The 22,192-nt window shown below is 42.5% G+C and overlaps 1 protein-coding gene across 3 annotated transcripts in view; it reads right to left on the bottom strand.

The window, feature by feature from the left end:
• The window catches only part of TANC1 (tetratricopeptide repeat, ankyrin repeat and coiled-coil containing 1), a 221,405-nt gene extending 202,019 nt beyond the window's left edge, over positions 1–19,386 (bottom strand). The window contains exon 1 of one of the 3 annotated variants that reach the window (XM_060257302.1): positions 19,101–19,386. The gene's annotated coding sequence lies outside the window, so the exon portion shown is untranslated. The remainder of the gene's footprint in view (positions 1–19,100) is intronic. The other 2 variants (XM_060257303.1, XM_060257300.1) reach the window with 2 other exon arrangements.
• Positions 19,387–22,192: the final 2,806 nt, after the last annotated feature.

The following is a 22,192-nucleotide window of genomic DNA, read 5'->3' as shown; positions in this document are numbered from 1 at the left end:
AACAAGTAATGATCCAATTCCACTGACATTAAGTTTTGAATCAAAACCACCTCCTGCTTTACGAACAGCTTGCACCCTGCATTTCCCTATAAAGCCTTCCACAATGTTCTCACAATATATTAAGGCACCTTAATTAAAATTTTCCAAGGGCAGCTATTGTAGCTGCATTTAAAATGTTTGGAGCTTGCAAAATTAGGACCTTGTATTTCCCCCTCTGCAATACATAACAATGCACATTTAAAATGGTTAATCCCAAGCATAAACCTATTAATTAGACCACCTGCATCTGTATACAAGGCATACACAGGAACTAGGGCATAACATTTGTCCTAAATTTTCACAAAGCTAATAGACTTTTGATTACTTCAGGTATACAGTCACAACACTATACCTTGACTTTCTGCCTAACCAGGAATCAATTTTGACAGATATCAACCAAAGAGAACAGATGTTACTTGGAAATAGAATATATATTGTTTACCTTTTATTAACTTCTAATAGTTTCCTCTTAAAAAAAGGCAGCTTCTTTCCTGTCTGTTATTTCCATGCAATAACGTTCCATGCAAATGACAGACACACCCGGGTCCCAAGTAACAGAAGTTACAGAACATTAAGCAAGTAAGCTTGGCAATTCTGGATAGAGCAGGTGGGCGGCGGATAAAGGGATTAGGGAAGGGAGTGCAGTCTGTACGCGTGCGATTTGTGGGGGCTGGTAGTCTGATCTAGCTCACCCAGCAAGACTAGAAGGTACTAATACATTCAGAGATCTGTGGATCAAGTGTGGCAACCTGATGTCAGTAACTGCGACTTTGTTTTAAGTGGAAGGACCAAAATACTTCTATACTGATATCAGGTTGAGTTAGAGATCTGAAGGCACCCTGGCAGAGTGTGCCCCCTCCTCTGCCTACCACCAGGCTCTCTCTCATACTCCCCCCCTTCTCACCTTCTCACCCTGTGCATTCTTCCCCCACTCCTTCACAATCCTTCACCAACTGCACTCAAACATCTGCACCATCCGTATGCCCATTACAGCTAGAAGGCATGGACGGCAGAGTACTTTCTAAGCAAGGAGGAAGAAGAGTGGATGGGCAGCAGAAGAAGCATGTGGACCCTGCCAAACAACCTGGGCCAGGGCAGCTGCCTCACTTCAGGGCACACCGATGCCAGCCCTGATGATAATTAAAATCCTTCCATTCATGCTATTAGGAAAAGCAAGTAACTGCATTGTTTAAGTGGAAGTCCGATGGCTGACTGAATTAGGGGAGGGACGGTGGCTCAGTGGCAGAGCATCTGCTTGGGAAGCAGAAGGTCCCAGGTTCAATCCCTGGCATCTCCAAAAAAGGGTCCAGGCAAATAGGTGTGAAAATCCTCAGCTTGAGCCCCTGGAGAGCCGCTGCCAGTCTGAGAAGACAATACTGACTTTGATGGACCAAGGGTCTGATTCAGTATAAGGCAGCTTCATATGTTCATATGTTCAATTGCTTTTCCTATTTTGTAATATGTCTTGGTGAGAAAAGACAAGCTATAAATTAAGTTAATAATAATCAATGGAATTAAGAAATACTCTGGAGCTGTCATTCTATCTGCATGTACTTGTATTCGAGTCCAACTAAATATATAATTCCAGGCCATACAAAGGCCGGCTCCTTTCACCTTGTCTTCTTATGTTTTATACTGTAAATGCATAGAACCCAACACCAGTCTTCCATGAGAACTGGACAAAAAGAGAAGTGCAACTGTTTTGGATACACTAAATCAGCTACTAGTGGCAAAGATACTACAGCATTCCTACAGCTCAGATGGAAAAATGATAGTCCAGCTGACATGTGGGTGTGCGTGACAGAACTGTCAAACAAAAAGCAGCCTTGCGATTCTTTAAAATCCATTTTTTTCCTAGGACAGAATCCTTTTTTTAAAAGAAAACAGGCACACAATGTACCGTCTCAAGTTTTAACAATTTATGGAAATGAGCAGATATGCAAACCAACTGAATTACAAGACAGAGTAATTTTTGTAAACTGTAAGTGAGAACAGCAGCATCAGGATAATGAAATTAAGACCCAAATCTCATGTTACCAGGGTAGCTGCCCAAACACTGTCCCCATCTTTCCATTTGGTTTCTCATCTTCTTGGTAACTTATGAATAGGGATTGGCACAAACTGGGAAAAAGTGGTTCGGTTTGTGGTGTTCTGGTTTCACATACTATGAACCGTCACAAACTTTTGGGGTATTCAATTAGCATTCCTGGCTCCCATTATCTCGAGTTTGTCTTCAAGCCTCTCCCATTGTTTTCAATGGGCAATCGTTTCATTCCTTTTAGTACATCCCCCAACAGAACCAGTACAATATACTGGTGCCCAGAAGAACCCAGTGCCAATGCAAGCAAAAGACTAATATCAAGTTAGAGAATCCCTGCAATCACAATCTTTAGAATGCCCAGCAGAACCCGGCACCACTGGCATTGCAAGCTAAAAAGGACAGCTTTCAAAGCACAAACTCACAAGAAATCCAAGCAAGAGGGAGATTTTTGCTAGCTCTGTGCAAGAAAAAGGGAGGGAACACAGGCCAAGGAAGAAAACAAAAACCTCTTGAAATTGACACGACCAGTTTGAAACTAACCAGAGTGTTTTTCCCAGGCTGAAGAATTCTGCCCCTTCCTGCTTTGAAGTCTGGTAAATATTTTGATTGAGGCAGTATGTCTGGAAATGCGCTCATTCACGAACCATAAGCCTCCACAAAAGTTCGTGGGAAGTTTGTGCCAGCTGACCAGTCTTGAACCACAAAGCAGCCAAAACTCATCATGAACTTTAGTTTGCGAGCCAGTTCATGCCCGTCCCTACTTACGAAGCTATGAATCTCTCAAGAACAAGATCATTCCTTCCCATGACATCAGCAGTGGCCAGACAGGAGCAGTGCTGACTTGGTAAGAAACTATTTGTTCACTTAATTCAGAGCACCCTACATTGTACTGAGATAATCTGGATTGGAATCAGTCATGGACCAGTTTTTCTGGTGTTATCACAGTCTGAGTCCTATGCATGTTCATTCAAGCAACTCCTACAGAGTACAGTTATCTCCTACATAAAAATGCAAAAGATTGTAAGCTTAGGACCAAACACTTTTTTTTTCATTCACAAGACTTCCTTTCACAATTGGGGTCTACAAAAGACAGCCAAAAAACCTGCCAGTCTCACAATTTATATTATGCTACTCCTAGGCTTTAAGCATTTTTCTTACATCCAGGCTCCAAAACCAAGTCAGGCTAGGAAGAAACAAGGGGGGGGGGGAGGGGAGAACCATTTTTATTCTCCATATTTTCATACATAATATGTATACTTTCCCTGCAGCTATCAGAATTTTCCAGAAAGAGAAGATATTATTGCTATGTCAAAAGTCACTTTCTAAAGAGTTAAAGGTTTATATAATGTGATATGTCCCCAATGTAAATGTGTTAGACGGATACCTAACAAGAGTCAGGGATTAATATTACAGTACTTTGATTACAAAATTTAAAGGCACTCAGACCTGCTATTTCAACTTATAGTCTTCGTCTCAAAAGTACAAGACTAAAGATATACTACCTTTCTTTTGTTTTCTCAAGAAAAAACATGGAGAGAGTTAATACCTTTTCAGACTGCCCGAGTTATTCGTAACTAACTTCCAATGTCAGTTACATCTGTGGGGGTTTTTTTTCACAATTCCACTGAAACAGAGCTTGATCTATGACGATACAGAAATGCAGATATCAGTCCAATAACCTTAATGCCAATGAGCAGTTTTGTTTGAAAGCCTTGTTAGGTCTTCTTTTTTTACAAAAGGCAGCATGTATAAACTTCACACCGGAGGGGTTCAAAGGAAACGAGGCAAGCCCAATCAAAACCAGCAAGTCTTCAGAATTTTTTTTTTAAGTAATTAAGATCTTTTCACAGCTGGCACATAAAGAATCTGACCTGCATTGTGCAGCATATTTAAATGGATATTTTAAGAGTATGGGAGGTACAATCCTATGCCACACAAACTGTTTCACATGTATGCTCAAAGCAAATAAAGCTTGCCACAGACTACCTCCAGCAATACAGAGATCTCATTCACATACAATCTTATACAAACACACCTCTCTGTAAGGGTGTTTCATGAGTTACTAACAAGTTCCAGCTTCTCTCCTGACAGACTTGCATTCAATTAAAATAACCAAGCCACACACAGCAAACTTCCTACATTTTGCTTGCTCAAAACTTCATTGAGTGGTGTTTTTTTAACTGCCATAGCCATCTTTCTCGGGATTTTTGTTTTATCCCATACCTGCAGATGCAGCTTTCAACACTTTATTTAATTAAGCAAATATGAATGAAAATTACCACACATACATTAGTAAATGCTTATCCTCCAGCCAGCTCTGGCGTATCTCTATCACACACAGGTCTTTCTCATTCACATGCAGTGAATGTGGGTGTTCACGTGTAACTTACAGCATATAAAGTCACCCTCGATCAGTGAGCGTTGTAGCAGTGTAAAGACACACGGTGAATTGACACTTCCATTGCCTCAGCAAAAGTGCTTATACAGGGGTGGCCAAACTTGCTTAACATAAGAGCCATATAGAATAAATACCAGATGTTTGAGAGTCGCAAGACAGAAGGAAGGACAGACGGAAGGAAGGAGAGGTGGAAAGGAAGCAACATTAACTTGAAATGCATTCTTCAAGCCACTGACAAATGCCTTCTCCACGCTGGCCGACAAGGCAGTGGGGGCTTTGATAGCCACACAATGTGTGTGAAAGAGACGCAGTCTGGCCACCCCTGTGCTTATATGTACTATAAAACTCTCTGAATGGAGCATCACACTTTCAATTCAAATACGGAAAAGTAACAGAGACGACAAACTGACGCATGTCTTGGCCGCAAAAGAAATCAATTTTAAAGCAACCTCTGAAAACACTCAGTAGGCTCCACATTAGTAAATTTGTTTTTAAAAGAATCCTGCCATTCTCTTAAATGCCACCACATAGCACAGCATGGGGCAGACTTGCCACTGAATGGCATGTGACAGCAGAAAGTGCTTCTGCACAGAGGAATTAATGCCCTCAGTGGAATGAAAAGTCCTGTAACCCATCCACATTTCTGCTGACCTTAGACATGCAAGCAGAAATCTCACAGCAAGCAGCTATGTTTTTTTGAATGCCATTATCAAAACTGGAAAATTTCTGACGAGTCAAAATCGAGAAAGGGAACACAGCCGACAGGGTGGGGCGGTAGCTCAATGGAAATACGCAGACTTTCATGCCGAAGAGCCCCAAATCCAACCTGAGGCAGTTCTCAGCTAGCTGGTAAGGGGAAAGATGTCTGTCATTTGACACTCACTGCTAGTCAGAATAAACCAACTTGATTCTTAGTGATAAAACCCAACAGGTCTTCAATGGAACGGGGTGGGGGGGGGGGGACAAAGAGGGAACTTTAGGTCACTCCCTACCAGCTGACTGACTTCCAAGCAGGTATCTCATGGCTGTGTACAGTAGACAGACACAAGAGAACTGATCCCAGGTTTCTTTCTTCTTTTGTGCAGGAGGTGCATCAGAAGAGGGCAGGAAGCGTATGCAGGAATCACTTGCTTGGAAGCAGCTGCTTCCATTGAAGCTTATAACCTCCCAATATGTGGTAGCCGTTTTGAGACCGGTCCCACCCTCTACTGGTGGTGCACACTACTCTTTGGGAAAACTTCAAAAGCTCCTACAAGATTCAACACGGCTGGGGAAACCTGGAGTAGATGAATGTCCAAGTTGGTATACTAGATCCATGTTACTGAAGGTATTGGTTTCCCACTGGTTCCTATGAGGATGCTATCTTACAGAACTACCAAGAGCAATTTGCTACTTCCACATATTTCACTTTTTCTTAACCAGTACATGTTTTTCCCCGCATGTCATTCTCTTTTCCTATAGATCAGCCATCTAAAATCCACACAAAGACACAAGCGAATGTTAGCAAGTTGCTGATGTTTGCAAAGGGCAAGAAACCTGCCTTTTGGACAGCATGGTAAGGATCCCATTTTATCTTCAGACACAAATTACTGAAATGAAGCTTGCCCTGGAAAACCACGGAAGAGATTTATGAGGTGACACCTAAAGCTAACAGTGATGTTAGCACACATTCTCCAGCTACGCTTGAAAATCTAGTTCACGGCCTCATCTAATGGGAAGATTTTTTTTTTAAGTAAAATTTCAGCAGTAAGTTTACAATCTAGTTCAAAAGTAAGTTTGACTTGGAGGCGCAAACGTTCACTTCCTCGGGATTCCTTATCCCTCCACTCTTGTTTTATTCTGTAGTAACAAAATAGTAACTCCACGGCATCTAATCCTAATATCACATTCACAGTATGCCATATAAAATGATGAGGCAAGTAAAATATAACTAGACAACTGCATTACCTCATCCTTCTATGCCATTCTTCAACTCAAACTCAAAGAAGCAATAAGGCACTTGGAAGAGAGGAAGCTATCCATCCGAAAGGTTTGTCTTTGCAGTGTCACCAGTAGCACCACCATATAGTTTTTAGCTTTTTAACATTAATTTATATCTGTATTTATATTGTGAATTGATTTTACCTGTATTGTCATATCATGATACTATATCATGACAGATTGTAAGCCGCCCTGAGCCTGCCCCGGCGGGGAGGGTGGGGTATAAATAAAACTTATTATTATTATTATTATTATTATTATTATTATTATTATTATTATTATTATTAAAAGTACCTCTCACGTGGCAGAGATGAAAAGTGCTGTCAATTCACAGGTGACTTATGGTGACCCTGTAGGATTTTCGAGGCAAGAGACGTCACTTGCCTCTATGTCATGACCCTGGTACTCCTTGGGGGTCTCCCATCCAAATGCTAGCCAGAACTGACTCTGCTTAGCTTCTGAAATCTGACGAATACCAAGCTAGCCTCTCACACAGAGATTCTATTTTCTCCCAACCCAAGCTTCATAGCTAGACACCTGGTTGCCTATTAGCCTCTGCTTCCACTCCCAACCACAAATGCAGTAACTGTCTTGGGGGAACTGTGGGAAGAGAGACCTACACGAAAGATCCATAATCCTGACATTGATTTTCACTTAGAAGCAGCCATAGGGGACCCTGAACTGGTTTTCAGCAGTGGCACTAAAGGTAGCATTTGACTTCTACCTCCTCCCCCCTTCCCATCTAAGTTTCTCCACAGCTGCTGTTTGCACCTCAGCTGCAACTGAATCCTGATATAGGGAAAGGAGTGGGGTTTAATACTGCACTTCCATCAACTCAGAAAGTCAGCCTCAACTGACCCCTTTAATCATTCCCAATGCACACTTCATGTTGGAAAAAAAACATGCTGCGGGTATGGAAGAATAAAGAATAACCAGCTGTTTCTGCCTGCAAGTAGTAATCATTCTGGCTCCATGAACGATTCTTGCTTTCCTTTCAAATATCCTCCCCCCAGTCTCTTGGAACTACTTCTGAATCTTCCAGCAGCTACGCAGTGTGGTTTTAAATAAAAAAAAAAAGCTACAATGGTGGAAGTAAAAAATCCTGCAGCTACAAGGGAACTTAAAGCGTTCCAGAAGCGAACCGGCAGTATGAAAAGTGCTGATCACAAGCTGTCAGAAGCAGATATCTTCATGGTATCCATGCAAAAGCAGGAAGAGACTGTGAAGAAAAACCAGATCCACGAGACACAAGAAAGCCAACCACAGAATACCACGATTGAACTATTATATAAACGAAAAGCAAGTACAGCGATGTCACCAAAGCTGGAGACTAAAAAGAGCAACAGGTGGATGCCGGCCAAATACAGTAGGAAAGAAAACCTGACAAATGAATCTTAAGGTTACACAAATTATGACCACTGCCAGCACTCCAAACAAATAAGCTAGTCTTCTAAGGCAAGCTAACAAGCGGGCTGTACGGACTGCATGGACTACAACTTTAACTATGGCTCAAGAACAGTAAAAAATAAGCAGAACCAGGGAAATTAAAAGCACCACGCACACATTCGGCTTCCGAGACAAGTAATGTAGATGAATCTTCCTTGTGAAATATAGCTATTGCTGTCCCCAAGGAGACCGTGACTTCTCAATACTAATTCTTCAAAATCAAATACATGAACTCTTTACTTTAGGGAGTATCTGCAAGCCAGTTAAGGGTATTGTCTGAGTTAAAGGATAATTTCCAGGCAAGGAAGCTTTTATAAACAGGAAGACAGTTTTTTCAAATGTGGCTGCATATGATCAGCAGTGCCAGATCCACTCAGGAAATCTAACTAAAGGAATTGTAATGCACTGTGGATCAAAAACATTCACACCCACACTGAACTGCACTCAAATAGTTGTTCAGTCTTGTGCAACTAGTCATGCCTAACTACATTACAGCAAGCTTTCCTGTAAAAAGATATAAACTAGAGACAGTTTCAGAAGGTAGAACAGTTAGATTCAAGTCCCGTAGCACCTTACTGAATAAGATTTTCAAGGTATCAGTCCTTAAAGAGTCTGACAACGGGAGTTTTGACGCTTGAAAGCTTATTGTCTTGAAAATCTTATTAGTCTCTAAAATGCTACTGGACTTTAACTAGAGACTGTTGGGGTTTACGCATACTATTAGCAGAGTAACGTGGAGATAACCACGAATAACAGCCAGCCACACGGTTTAGCTTAAGATACAAAGTAGGTTACTTTACTAATGAGGAAAAGGTATGACTGGGATTTCTAGAAAACAAAGAAGGATTCAATATCCTGTCTAGCTTCTAGGCTACATCTTGACTCTCCCGAGTCTTAACTTCAACTACATGGAGATCTAAGGACTTAACATGAAGGGCAATAAAACTGACCAAATGGTTTCCCTTAGACCACCACCCAAATATATGGATTAGCCTATTAGGGCTCTCCCTCAATGGTCACTATGCATACTGACACCTAGCCTTGGCGGGAAGTACGTGCAAACATTCTCATTGGCTCTACCTACTCACTGGCTAAACATCAGCATGCATATACAAACACTTAATTAACTCATGACAACAGGAAGTGAAATTGCATCAGAAACCCAACAAGACAAACATTTTACTTGTAGCATGCAGCATTGTAGGCTATATTGACCTGAGATTATGGATATTACTTTCATCCAACAAAATGCACTGGTATTAATTTTCCACATTAGAGAGAAGCAATGACTATCTCATGGCCTTTATTTTTAGAAAATTCTGGGCATTTAGCAGTCACACAAGTTATTGTGATTTGAGTCTGAATGACGTATAAAAAAGCCAAACCAATTGTTCACTTCACTATACAAAGTCTGCTCTGCTTAGGCACATGGGCTGCATTACTAGGAGTTTCATGTTATGCTCCAAAGAAGTATCAATACTGCTGATTCTCAACATGGCCAAATCTGTAGATACTTAAATCCAGATAATGGAACAGACAAGACTGATCTTCCTACAAACATTAAAAAAACCCTCAGGTTTGTGGAAAATTCTAATATCTAGAAACACACCATAAAAGCAGCACTAGTAGCTTTATGAAATGAAGTCCCTCAGTGACTGTTGCTAGGTAATCACAACAATGCTGCTAGCATTCAAGCCTTGGTTTCTGTTATTAAAAGGAAGGAGGAGGGGAAGGGGAAGAGTCAGTTAGAAGGCTGTTTTGTAATTTGAGGGACAATTCATAAAGGCCAGGTCCGGCAGCAACCACTGGGAGACCTGCTAACACCTGACTTGCATTACTCACACAGGCCTGGCCACTTGCTATTGTTCAACAGCACGCATCTTACAAAAGCCAGTGTGATGTAAAGGTTAGAGTTTCTGACTAGGATCCGGAAGAGTCAGGTTCAAATGTCCTCTTTGCCATGGAAGTTCACTTGGAGATTCTGTCAGTCACAACACCTCCTTAAAGTTGTTGCGAGGATCAAATGGAGAAAAGGAGAATGATGCAAGCTTTGAGCCCCAGTTACAAAGAAAGGGTATGAATGGAGTAAATACATAATATAGCTGTAGATGGGGCAAAATAAACGTTAGATTGGTGGATGGATGGGAAGGATAAAAGGAAACGAGGGGCAATTTTAGACCAGTACTTTGGGCTGACTCAAGAGACAGCTCTGAAATTGACCCAAAAAATCCTTCCACATACAAACTTCGGCTGCCCATCCCTGTCATCCGGCCTCCACGGGCCGACTCAAATTTCTGAGCCGACAGCCAGTCACCCTGTCCGTATCTGGAAGCGGCAGGGTGAATGCGAGGCGACTTGACTGTGTGAAAGCACCAAGCCAACTTCTTTCCCCCCCCCCCTTAAAAACTGTTGGGAGTGCTTGAGTTCATGAGAACTAAACTTGTTGCAGGAAGAAAGTGGCATCCAGCTTCTGAGGCGCTTCCACGTCTGGAGGCGCCCGGCCACCTGTCAGACGGGATGCAGACACTTGGCTGGGGAGCATGTGGAGGCTTAGGGACACCTCTTTTTGAGCTGGCCCAATTCAGAACACCTCCCAACCACCCCAAACTGCCCATCTGTTATCACCAAGGAAAGTGAGGATATGAGCGGTTGTGAGACGGGAGAGAGGAAACAGTGTGAGGAAGAGGACACAGAGGAAAATGAGTTACCTAACACAAGTCCTTGAGAATTCCCCATAGCATAAGTGGGTCTATCAGCCGGCACTTTGCAAGTCCCCCTCCCCGGTACAGGCTGCCAGGGGAAGGGAAGGAGAAAAAATAGAAGACAGAGGAGAAACCTGAGGTAGATTGGATGGTGGGTGGGAAGGAGACAAGGGAAATGGAGAGGCTTTCATGAAAAAGAAAATAGGGAGTGAAACTGTCCCCTGCAAGTCCTCATGAAACCCCTTGTTTTAAGGGCTCTATTCAGTTGCAAGCACTTACGTCTTATATCGTTACAGAAAAAAATTAGTATCAATGCTTGGCACTGTGTTCATTGTGAGTTTCTCAGGGGCATCTGGCTAGAAGACGGGCATTCCCTCTGACTGAGAAAAACTGTTCTTACGGCTGTGTAAACTACTAACCACGTTAACATTATTTGTGGAACTGTGCTCCACAGTTCACTTAAGTTTTAAAAAGTCTATTTATAAAAGTGAGCACAGATTGCATTTTTACTTAAAAATGCATTTTCCTTATTTGAACCATAGACCTCTTTTCTGCACGTACAGATAATTAACATGCCCTCTACTACTTTTTCTTATCCCCCAAGATTACTGATCCCAACAGCTTGTTGGTGCATTATGCCTGGTTTACATTACATATATTATTCACGTTTCAAAATTATGTGTCTGTTCTCTGGACAACTTTGCACCATTTACACAATCAAGTGGTTCTAATTTCTTCCACATAGTTATGCACTGTACTCACCTGGAGGAGCTTTACTGTGGACCAGGTGCTTACACACAGAAAACCACCATTTCTGCAATCACAGCCACTTGTAGAGGGGGGGGGGGGATTCGGATTTTTATTCTAGAGAAGAGACAAGCATCACTTCAGAGGACCAGGTGCAATAGTATATTGAGTAAGGATTAGAAGAAGGTTAGGGACATCACTAAGTTCACTTCCGATGGACCAATTTCCATCTGCCTCTATTCAAATTACCCATGCACACATACGATTATTGTCAACAGCTTAAAACCACCTTCTTAGGTTTTATTAGTGAGTACAATTATATAGTGGCATTCATCCCCCCCCCCCCACCCCAAGCCACAAGAAAAGATACTGCATTTTAGAATCTTACAATTTTTTTAAAAGAACCTGCAAGACTGCAAACAAGCCATACTATTTATTTATTTTAAACATTTGTTTCCTTTCTGCCTTGCAGAATTCAAGGCTGCTGACAATAGAAATGAAACAATTACAAAAAACACAATCAAATATAAAACCACAATGAGAAAATCCTATAGAAATCACAATTTCAAAATTCCAATTAGGATTACCAGTAAATAAAAACTAAACCAGTCAAATTCAGACAACTGAAACTCTCATCTTTACTTCAGTGATTCTTAAGAAAACAATCTATCAGTAGTACACAGAATGCAACCTAACCAGCATTAAGTACATATTCTCCAAGACATATATCTCCAAGTTAATTTTAGGAGAAAAACAGCATAGTAATACTTTAAATAAATAATATAAATAAATATTCTCTATTGCAATCAATGAACCTTAAAGTGCTTAACTCTGGGTATTAAATAGAAAATACTTTATTACTCAAGAGGTCAAATATGGATTTAGTCGTGTGGTGTTGTAATTTTGGCAGAGACACAGGCAAGATACAAAGTTATCAAAACACAAATCATTTATAACGCTTTATGAATTTTGCATAATGTTAGTCCTGGAGAACAGGTTTAGCCTAGACAGAACGGGAACAGAAAGGGAGTTTACAATAAACAACATAAATTATTTATCCATTCAATTCAAAAACCTGGAATTACAAAGCAAGATTTTCAGAATGTGTCTCTTTATGAAGCCATGACACAAATAATCAAAGCATAAGATGTTCAGCTGAGATGTGAAAATAAAATTCAAAGATAAACATATCAAAGGAAAAGACAGTATTTTGCTGAAGTGGCACAGAAGATCAGCTTCCCTGTCACAAACATTTTGTATCATAAGTCACTTAGCCTTTAGTCCACAACCCCTCTTGCTATTGATAACTTCAGTGTTGGGCCTTTTCAGAAATACTGTATGATAAATGCAAAATGATACTTCTTGAGGGACAGGAGAACCTCAGGTATCACTTCCCAGGGGATGCTTTAGGCTGCACCAGGACAGGACAGACAAGAAAGTCACACTCTGTGGGCAACTTTGCTTTTGCCCTTGGAAATGCTCTGTTGGATCCAAACCAAAGAGACACAAATTTAGGGCAGATGAGTAAACTACTTGGCACGTGCTATTATGCATCCAAAGCTACTAACAGTGCAACGCCCCAAGTAGAGTATACCCTTCTAAGTCAACATCAGGAAAAGTTTTGGTCTCTGTACTCTGTTTCTGGCCCTCTGTGTTGGTCACTAACTAGAGGGCCACTTTGTAAGGAAGGATGCTGGGCTAGATGGACCACTGGTCCAATCCAGCAGGGCTCATCTTACGTCCACTGCAGCCAATAAACTAAGAAAGGTATAATTCTAAGACTACACTGTAAGTTCATCATTCAAAATTTTAACCAAGCAATCGTCTACCATTTCATTTACTTAAATAGCATTGCACATTATCAAATCTTCAACAGTTGGTTTGAGATAATGAAGCGCAAAAACTAACCAGCAGAAGCAACTCGCGTGTTGCAAGAAGAAAAGGCCTCTAACTTTTTATTTTAATCTCTTGTTTCAATAACACAACATCAAAATGGCCTCAACACAAGTGTACCCTTAAATCTCAGCCTTATTAAGCATTTGTCTTCATCACTTTTTAAGTATCTGAAATGTATATCAGTTCAGCTATCATCAGCAACAACACCGGAGGCAATGATTAACCACTATGTAACATTTAGTAATATTAATATCACACAGAAAACATTATGAGGCAGACTTCATAGCAGTCACAAGAAGTCAGCATACGCAACTACTGACCAGGAAAACCTTTCTAGAATATACCACTTCAACAACCCCCCATGAGGACTAGAAATTTAGAGCTCATTTTTATATTACAGATTTGATATGGAATTCTGCTAGACACTTTGCACCACTGGTCACAGGAACCATCCACATCACGCGCTATGATACATTTAAGCAGTCATATCACTGCCAGATTTCCGCATGTCACAGGAAGACTTCCATCTCCCCCTCCACAAAGGCAAGCACAGCCCTTAATCCAGCTCCTTCTGGGGCACACCACAGCAGAATGAGTGATGGCCGTATCTCAGCATGTTATTCAATAGTCTGGCAGTCCTCTATATGTCCAGAGGAAGGATATGAAAATACGTCTTCTCCATTAGACATTGCAGGCACAAGGAACTGATCCAAAGATGTTCCAGTGCGCACATATTCATGCGCTCTCACACATTCATTCCCTGGGGTGGAGGAGAGTCACAGTGCAATCCTAAAAAGAGCTACACCAGTCTAAACCTATTCATTTTAATGGGCTTAGACTGGAGTAAGTCTCTTCAGGATTGTATTGTAAAAGTACTACACTTGCAATAAAAATTACCTTGGTCATCCCTTAAGCAGATCCTGCAGGAGCTGTCTCAGCATAGCAAACAGAGACACACAATATCCTCCCCAACACTCATCTCAACATACATGCTCTAACTACACACACACACACAATGGTTAATTGAGGGCGAGCATTGTTTTAATTTTATATGCACAGTTGGTTTTATACATTACTGACTCATGATTTGATCAGATGCATTGTACTTTTATTATTGATGCTTTTATTTTTATTTCTGTGCTGTTACTGCTAGTTTTCTATTGTAGGTTCACTCATTTATTTTTAGCAATTGCGTATCGTTTAGCAAATACGTATTGTCTTCAGAGCCTCCAGGCTGCACAGAAATAATTTAAATAAAAAGCCTAATGACCTGTACTTTTGCTATTCACACAGAAGGCATTTTGACACTTGGTCACTCTGCACTTCTGCATACAATTCCTCGCAGAAGGTCTAGTGAAGTGGACCACATTTTTAAGCTCTACACCGGTTCATCTGTAGGCTAGACACATACAATAAAGCAGAGTATGAAGCAGAATTTTAAAAAGCCAAGCCTACGCTGTGTCAGCTAGTAAGCGGTTCACAGCCATAAAATAATCTAGAAGGAGACATTTGCACAATATTAAACCCCATCTTCAAAACCATACAGTTCAGTAAAGATTCCTTGGATGGCTTTAAAGTGATGCCCTGTAATTCAGAGTTGCCATGGCATCAGCCATACAAGGCTCCAACTAAGGACACAAAATGTCTCTTTCCTACAGGCAGTTATGGGAAGTTAGCAAGTTTGGATAAGACCCAAGTATGCTTTGGCTCTGCAGTGGACCTAATTTATCATCATTTGGACATTCCAGTGGTTAGCTAAACCAAGAAAGCAGAACAACTGGCTGTTTATAACGTCAAGCAAAGTAAAGCTCCAAATGCATTGCCAAAACTATAGGCTCGCACGACATACTGATAACAATTTTCACATTTTTGACCATTTGTTTTTATTCTTATTATAACTGCAAATAAGTATCACAACACCAATTTTTCTCCACTACTGATTGTCAAATCATAACAATTAGGGAAGTCTCAGAATAGTTCTGAATTTGGCAACAAAACCCACAATCAACACTTCAGAGGAAATTCTGAAGGATATAAGATACCGTATTTATTTCCTTTTCTACCACAAGCTGGCTATTATGCCATAGTTTTATTTTTTTTTAAAGGCACACAAAGGGTTTCTGGCTGACAGACTTCACAAACAATTGACACTCACCGTCTAGTCCACTCTAAGACTTTTGTGACTGAATGAGTAAGTCGCATTTAAAAATACTATAATGAGCACTTTCCTAGCACTTGCAAATTCTTTGCCTCCTTGCGATCAAAACTGCCCTGCAGTTAGAAAGAAATGTCAACTGCCCCATTAGCAAAACAGTAACACACTACCTTTTGCCAAGCAGAAAACTCTCCTTTCCAAGTATATTCCTGAAGTGCCATTTTAGCCTCTGCCACATGGCAGAAAAGAAATGGGAAAAACAGCAGCAGCAATCTGAGTTCTTCCCATCTCTAATCACCTCACGACTAGAGGTACACTACCAAATTCTTTGCCTCCTAGCAATCAAGAGTCCCACAGTTAGAAAGAAATGTCAACTGCCCCATTAGCAAAGTAGTAGCGCTCCCCCTTTTGCCAAGCAGAAAACTCTCCAAGTATACTGTTGAAGTGCCATTTTAGCATCTGCTGCATGGCAAAAAGAAACTCAAAAAACAGCAATTTGAGCTCCCACCTTTCCATCTCTTAATAACTTTACAACTATAGGTACACTGCCAACACTAGATGCAATCATTCACCAGTTGTCTACCCAAGAGAAATCAAGGAGCACTGTAACTCCACCTAACACAAAACAGTAAGACAGCTCCATTTGTATACCATAGGAACATACTTTCTTACATGTGAATACTAGGATTGATATGGCACCAGTAGCAACTAGTTGTATATTAAGAACTAGGCCTGTTCACACATGCAGGACAATGAGGTAGCAGAATACTGAGGTGTTAGTGCAGAATGCACCATTTCTGGCTTCAGCTGTTCCTTCAAGTAATGATCAAGCCCGTTCTACCAAATAATTCCCCGCATCTCACATACCTCATAACATTTTTTTTAAAAAAAAAATGGATTGACAGGAAGTGGTATAGTAAACTATGCCATTTTCAAGACTGAGAAAATACCCACCTTACAAACTGCTGATCATTACCATTACACTATTGCAGGGGTGGCCAACGGTAGCTCTCCAGATGTTTTTTTTTGCCTACAACTCCCATCAGCCCCAGCCAGCATAGACAATGGCTGGGGCTGATGGGAGCTGTAGGCAAAAAAAATCTGGAGAGCTACCGTTGGCCACCTCTGCACTATTGTTACGCTTAGGCTAGGTTAGTATTTTTTTTTAAACAAACAAACCAACCTGTTAGAATATAAATCTTCTATGGTAATCCTGTCTGTCCTTCTTCCTCTGGTGGATACAGAGAATACGTTATATAAAAAAGATCAAAGTAGCTTACAAAAAAAAGTATAAACCTATCAAATAGTGTCAAACAGATTTCCACCAATCTCTATCGGGTAAGAACTAAGCACAGGTCAGACCAGGCAAGAAAGAATCACAGGGACTGATTTGCAAGCACCTAACTCAAAATCATTGCATGCCCAAACTGGACGCCACAAGCAGAAAACAAGAACAAACAACGGGAGACAATGGAGAGATATTGGTGGGGCAAGAACTTCACTTTTTAAAGAAGCACACTTCAATAACTCAAATGAGCTGTTCCATGCAACTCAGAAGAAAGAAATAACTCTGGATCAGTTCCTAGCTCAGGGCTCTAATTTTAAGACAGTTGATTGCCTGAGAAAGTGACTAATCTTGAATATTCCTTCACATACTGTCCTATAACATTTCCCCACCCTTTTCTGGGTAGCTCCTCTATCACACTCAACCTTTCTAATAGTTAAGAGAGCCAAGCCATCCAAGGTAGGAATTTGTCATCTGACTCTGCAACCTCCCACTACAGATTCCTTACAAAAAACTGGATTCCTCAAGTATCCAAACACTTCCCAAAGGGAGGGGGAGAGAAACCAAAAGAAATCCTCCATGTTTTGAAGGGGTTTTTTTTAATGCTAACACATCATCTGCATTTAGTTGGAGAAAGACTCTAATGTGCCTGTTACCCCCTCACCAAACTCCCACTGCCAAAATAATTTGTCTTGTTCTACAAGAATACAGAACATTGCCATTGGGAAATCATTTACACTTGACATTTCTTTCTCTGGCCCTCTAGGTGTAATACTTTGACAGTATCAACAAGCTTAGGTTCCCTCCAAGTATGTACTTCCCAGGAAAAAAGCGCAAGATATATTGACTATTTCCCTCTCAAAAGGTGGGAAATACAGGCCAAGCCTCACCACCAACGTTTAATCCCTAAGAGAAAACTGCAGGGCATTAACCTGGCAGGAAATTACACTTTCCGACATCAAAGTCCTTCCTCTTACCTAACCCCAGATGCTTTTGCTGTTATTCCATGCGGAAGGAAATACACTCCACATGCTCAGAGGCCCTCTGCAAAGTTTTCCAAATTTCAGCTTTAGTTGAATTTACTAGTTAATTAAACCACACTTCTCTATTCTCTCTGGTAGCCCACAAATACCACTAGTCTTCCCAAAGATGTCACTCGTATGCAAAAAAAAAAAAGGGGGGGAGCCGCAAAACACTCACCATGTGTCAAGTGCAAAAAAGTATGTGTCACATATGAGCATACACGCATTTCTCCCAATACAGAAATGTCTATTCGGAAACATCAAATATGAAATGACCCTCAGAAGACATCCATCTCTGAGAGCCAAGGCACACTGTGCCACATATCCAGAATTTGGGAGGGACTGTGGCTCAGTGGTGGAGCATCTGCTTGGGAAGCAGGAGGTCCCAGGTTCAATCCCTGTCATCTCCAACTAAAAGGGTCCAGCCAAATAAGTGTGAAAAACCTCAGCTTGAGACCCTGGAGAGCCATGAATGGGGCTGTGGCTCAGTGGTAGAGCATCTGCTTGGGAAGCAGGAGGTCCCAGGTTCAATCCCCGGCATCTCCAACTAAAAGGGTCCACGCAAATAAGTGTGAAAAACCTCAGCTTGAGACCCTGGAGAGCCATGAATGGGGCTGTGGCTCAGTGGTAGAGCATCTGCTTGGGAAGCAGGAGGTCCCAGGTTCAATCCCCGGCATCTCCAACTAAAAGGGTCCAGGCAAATAAGTGTGAGAAACCTCAGCTTGAGACCCTGGAGAGCCGCTGCCAGTCTGAGCAGCCAATACTGACTTTGATGGACCGAGGGTCTGCTTCAGTAGAAGGCAGCTTCCTAGGTCCATCTGTTCATTCCCCTCGGATCCTTGGAGGCATCACTGAGGTCTTCAAGCAGCTTCGGCGTCGAGGGCTCCAGTGTGATCCCAGCCTTCTACCCAACCCCCACCTCAGGGCAGCGGACCCATTTTGCGACGGTGCAACGCAACCCAGCGGGTGCAACGTCTAATATTCCAGAGGCAACCGCACTCCTCCTCTCGGCTCCCGGGCGATAGGCTCGACTCCACTCACGCCCCCTACCCCACAAGTCTCGCAGGCCCCGGGAAGGTCGCCCCCCACCCACCCCGAGGCAATTCAGCCCGAGCGACCTTTGCACCTAGCAAGCGCCTCCGCACCCCCCCCCAGTGGGTCCCCACCCACCCAGCCACCCACCCATGGGCGCGCTGCAAAGGAGCGACTGCGCAGCAGAGCGCCGAGGGAGGGAGGCAGGCATGCCCATGCACATTCCCCAGGCAGAAACTTCGCTTCCCACTTTGTTTCCACGCAGGGAAGCAAGCGGGGAGAAGTCCCTGTAAAAACCCCCCAAGCCCCACACAGCCGGCCGGGGGGGAGCCAAGCCCACCATCTCCACCGCCTTACCGGCCGTCGCTGGCAGTCCAGCGCCTTCGAGGCGCTTGCAAAGGGCTCGGCGCGCGTCCCGAGCGGGACTCTCCTCGCAGCTCCAGCCAGCCGAAGCCGAGCGGGATGAGCTCATTGGAAAGCAGCACAGGCGGCAACAGTCCCCGCCTTCCGCCTTCCTCCCTCAGGCCGCCTTCCCGGAGCAGCCGAGCTCACGCTGGGGAGAGGGGAGGGGAAGGGAAGGGAAGGCAGGTTGCAATGGACGCCTTGCCGCTTCCCCCTCGCCGTGCCTGGCCTGGAGCGCTGCGCTGCGCTTCAGAGGCCGCCCGAGCGCGACCCGAGACACTGCTGGGCGCGGCCAAGCCCACCGCGGCCAGCCCTTCCTTTTGCTCTCCACCCCTCCAAGCCCGTTGGCGCATGCAGCCTTCCTGCGAGTGGCCAAAGTTCCTGTTGCTTGGAAAGAGGCAGGAGGCATCTGGGACCAATTAGCTGAAAGGGGCTCAGCAGGATTGCCGGGCGAGCCGGGCCTTTGGCTTCCCCCTCCTCCCCTTTTGCAGGATCCAGCGAGAAGGCAAAGGGGAGGCAAAGGGGGCATGGCATTCAAAGGGATCAGGGAGCTGGCTGCAGTCAGCAAGCGGAAACGGGGTGTGTGTGTGCGAGATACAGCTTTGCCCAGACTGACCGACCTGTGACTTGGCGTGCTTTATACGCGTTGCTTAAGGGGTTGGCGATTGTGTTCATCCTTCAGAGCAGTTGGTGTGGAGTTTATAGCAACTGGGTATTTGTGAAAGGGGGACCTGAGCTGTTTGCATTGCGTGTTGCAACCAGTGAATGTGGCTTGCATACAATCACAAGTTTTGTTTCGCTTTTTACCTGGGGGGGGGGGATTTACGGTATCATAGGCGTGTGAATTGTTGGGATTTAAAAACCAAGGAGATTCTCAAAGGTGTTATTGATATATAATACAAAAATGAAAATCTTCGTTGAAGGAAGCCTCTTCGAACGTTGTCATAACATTAAGCATTGATGGGTTATAGCCGGTCTTGAAGTTATTGGGGGTGTTTTAGCTCCACATTAAAAAAAAACAAAACAATTCGCCTTTTTATGTTCAGATAAAACACTTGTCAACAAATAATTTGCACAACTTTCCACTATTTTTTCTTTATATATTTTTTGATATATAATACAAAAATAAAAATCTTCGTTGAAGGAAGCATCTTCAAACGTTGTCATAACATTAAGCGTTGATGGGTTATAGCCAGTCTTGAAGTTATTGGGGGTGTTTTAGCTCCTTATTAAAAAAAACAATTCACCTTTTTATGTTCAGATAAAACACTTGTTAGCAAATAATTTGCACAACTTTCCACAATTTTTTTCCTATTTTTTCTTATTATAACTTTACAGAGCCGTTTGTCATTGTTTAAAAAGGGTACATTTGCAGAATTTATTTGTATGCATTGTTATTGATCTTTATCTCCACAGTAATGGGGACAGCATTACTGCTTCAGTATTACTTGGAGTACTGAAAACATTTGTCAGAATGAAATCCTTGTCTCTGATAATCTCGAGCAGGTGATACTAACCTATGTGACTCACAACTTGCAAATGCTGCTACTTAAGGGGAAACTATATACAAAACACCAATATTTTAAATATTTTTTTTTAAAAATCAAGTTAAGTTTACTTGCTCTCTTTTGCTTTAATAATTTGCTTTTAAAGAAAATATAGTTCAGAATATTTTAGCTACATCGAACAGTACAAACTGAGATGTTATGCTTTTGAGCGTTTCACAGTTCCATTGTCACTATTTGCTTCAGAATAATAGTAAATTATCAGTTCCAGGTTTTAATCTGTCACAATGCAGTCTTCATGATTGCCCTTTGTTTAAGGTTACCAGGTAGGGCTTGGGGAGTTTTCTTTGAATTTCAACTAAAGGCTGAACTTAGTATTATATGCAGGTCAGGTCAGAATACATGGAATATCTGGGAACTATCATTCTCTAGCATTGCAGAGCCTGTTTCTGCTCACAAGTGTAACACAAAGGAAGGAGGGTCTTCAACCTTCTTTCCTGCACCATTTTCCCAAGACCTCATTTGGAGGCCTCGTTTGCTCCACTCATCCATATTTGCAGTTTAAATCTTTATACCTAGTCCTATTTTATGCTATTCACTGGGTTATCTAGTAGTAGGGAGAGTCTCGTGGCGCAGAGTGGTAAAGATGCAGTATTGCAGTTGGAGCCCTCTGCTTACAACCTGAGTTCGATCCCAGCGGAAGCTGGTTCAGGTAGCTGGCTCCAGGTTGACTCAGCCTTCCATCCTTCCGAGGTCAGTAAAATGAGTACCCAGCTTGCTGGAGGGAAAGTATAGATGACTGAGGAAGGCAATGGCAAAGTCTGCTGTGAAAACATGAAAGTAACATCACCCCAGAGTCGAAAATGACTGGTGCTTGTACAGGGGACTACCTTTACCTTTTTTCTAGTAGTGGTGTCACTTGGACCCGTTCTTTGCTAAGAGCCATTGAGTTAGTTGCACATTTCCATTATTTTAAATGAATTCAAGATCCCCCCCAAAACTGACAGTCTTTGAGTTCTGAGATCTTTTAAAGTTAGAAATTGTAATATACGGTAACATTTAATAGGGAAATTCTATGTGTGAGTTAGTTTTCAGAAGCCACCGTCTGCCCCCCTCCCCATGACAAAACCACCAAAAGAGAAGAACTTCTGGGGCACACATATCCTTCTCCTTTCCCTGACTCTGCTACTCTGGTCTGGAGTTGGTGTTGCCATATTTTCCTTGGCCCTGTTCCTTCTTTTCTTATGAAGGCATCACTGAAACTGGTCCCTGCTTCCTAGGGCATTGCCTGGCTCCTACCCTTCTGTTCCCAGTAATCTGCTGCCAATCAGTTGGTTAGCAAATGGAGGTTCCTTAAAGAGCCAAGCACCTCCAATCAATAGTAATCAGGAACCATTCCTCATGGTGGCTATCCAAATATGTCCATGAATGCCATGGTTTAAAATCAGGGCTACCCCACCCCCTGCAAGTGGTATCCCAAGTGTCTTCAATTTCCCTGAGGGGAGGGGCCATGGCTTAGTGGTAGACCATCTGCTTTGCATG

Source organism: Heteronotia binoei, chromosome 16, assembly GCF_032191835.1.
Source record: "Heteronotia binoei isolate CCM8104 ecotype False Entrance Well chromosome 16, APGP_CSIRO_Hbin_v1, whole genome shotgun sequence".
Taxonomy (NCBI): domain Eukaryota; kingdom Metazoa; phylum Chordata; class Lepidosauria; order Squamata; family Gekkonidae; genus Heteronotia; species Heteronotia binoei.
Note: the sequence above shows the minus strand (reverse complement) of the source record. Positions and strands in the feature narration are given on the sequence as shown.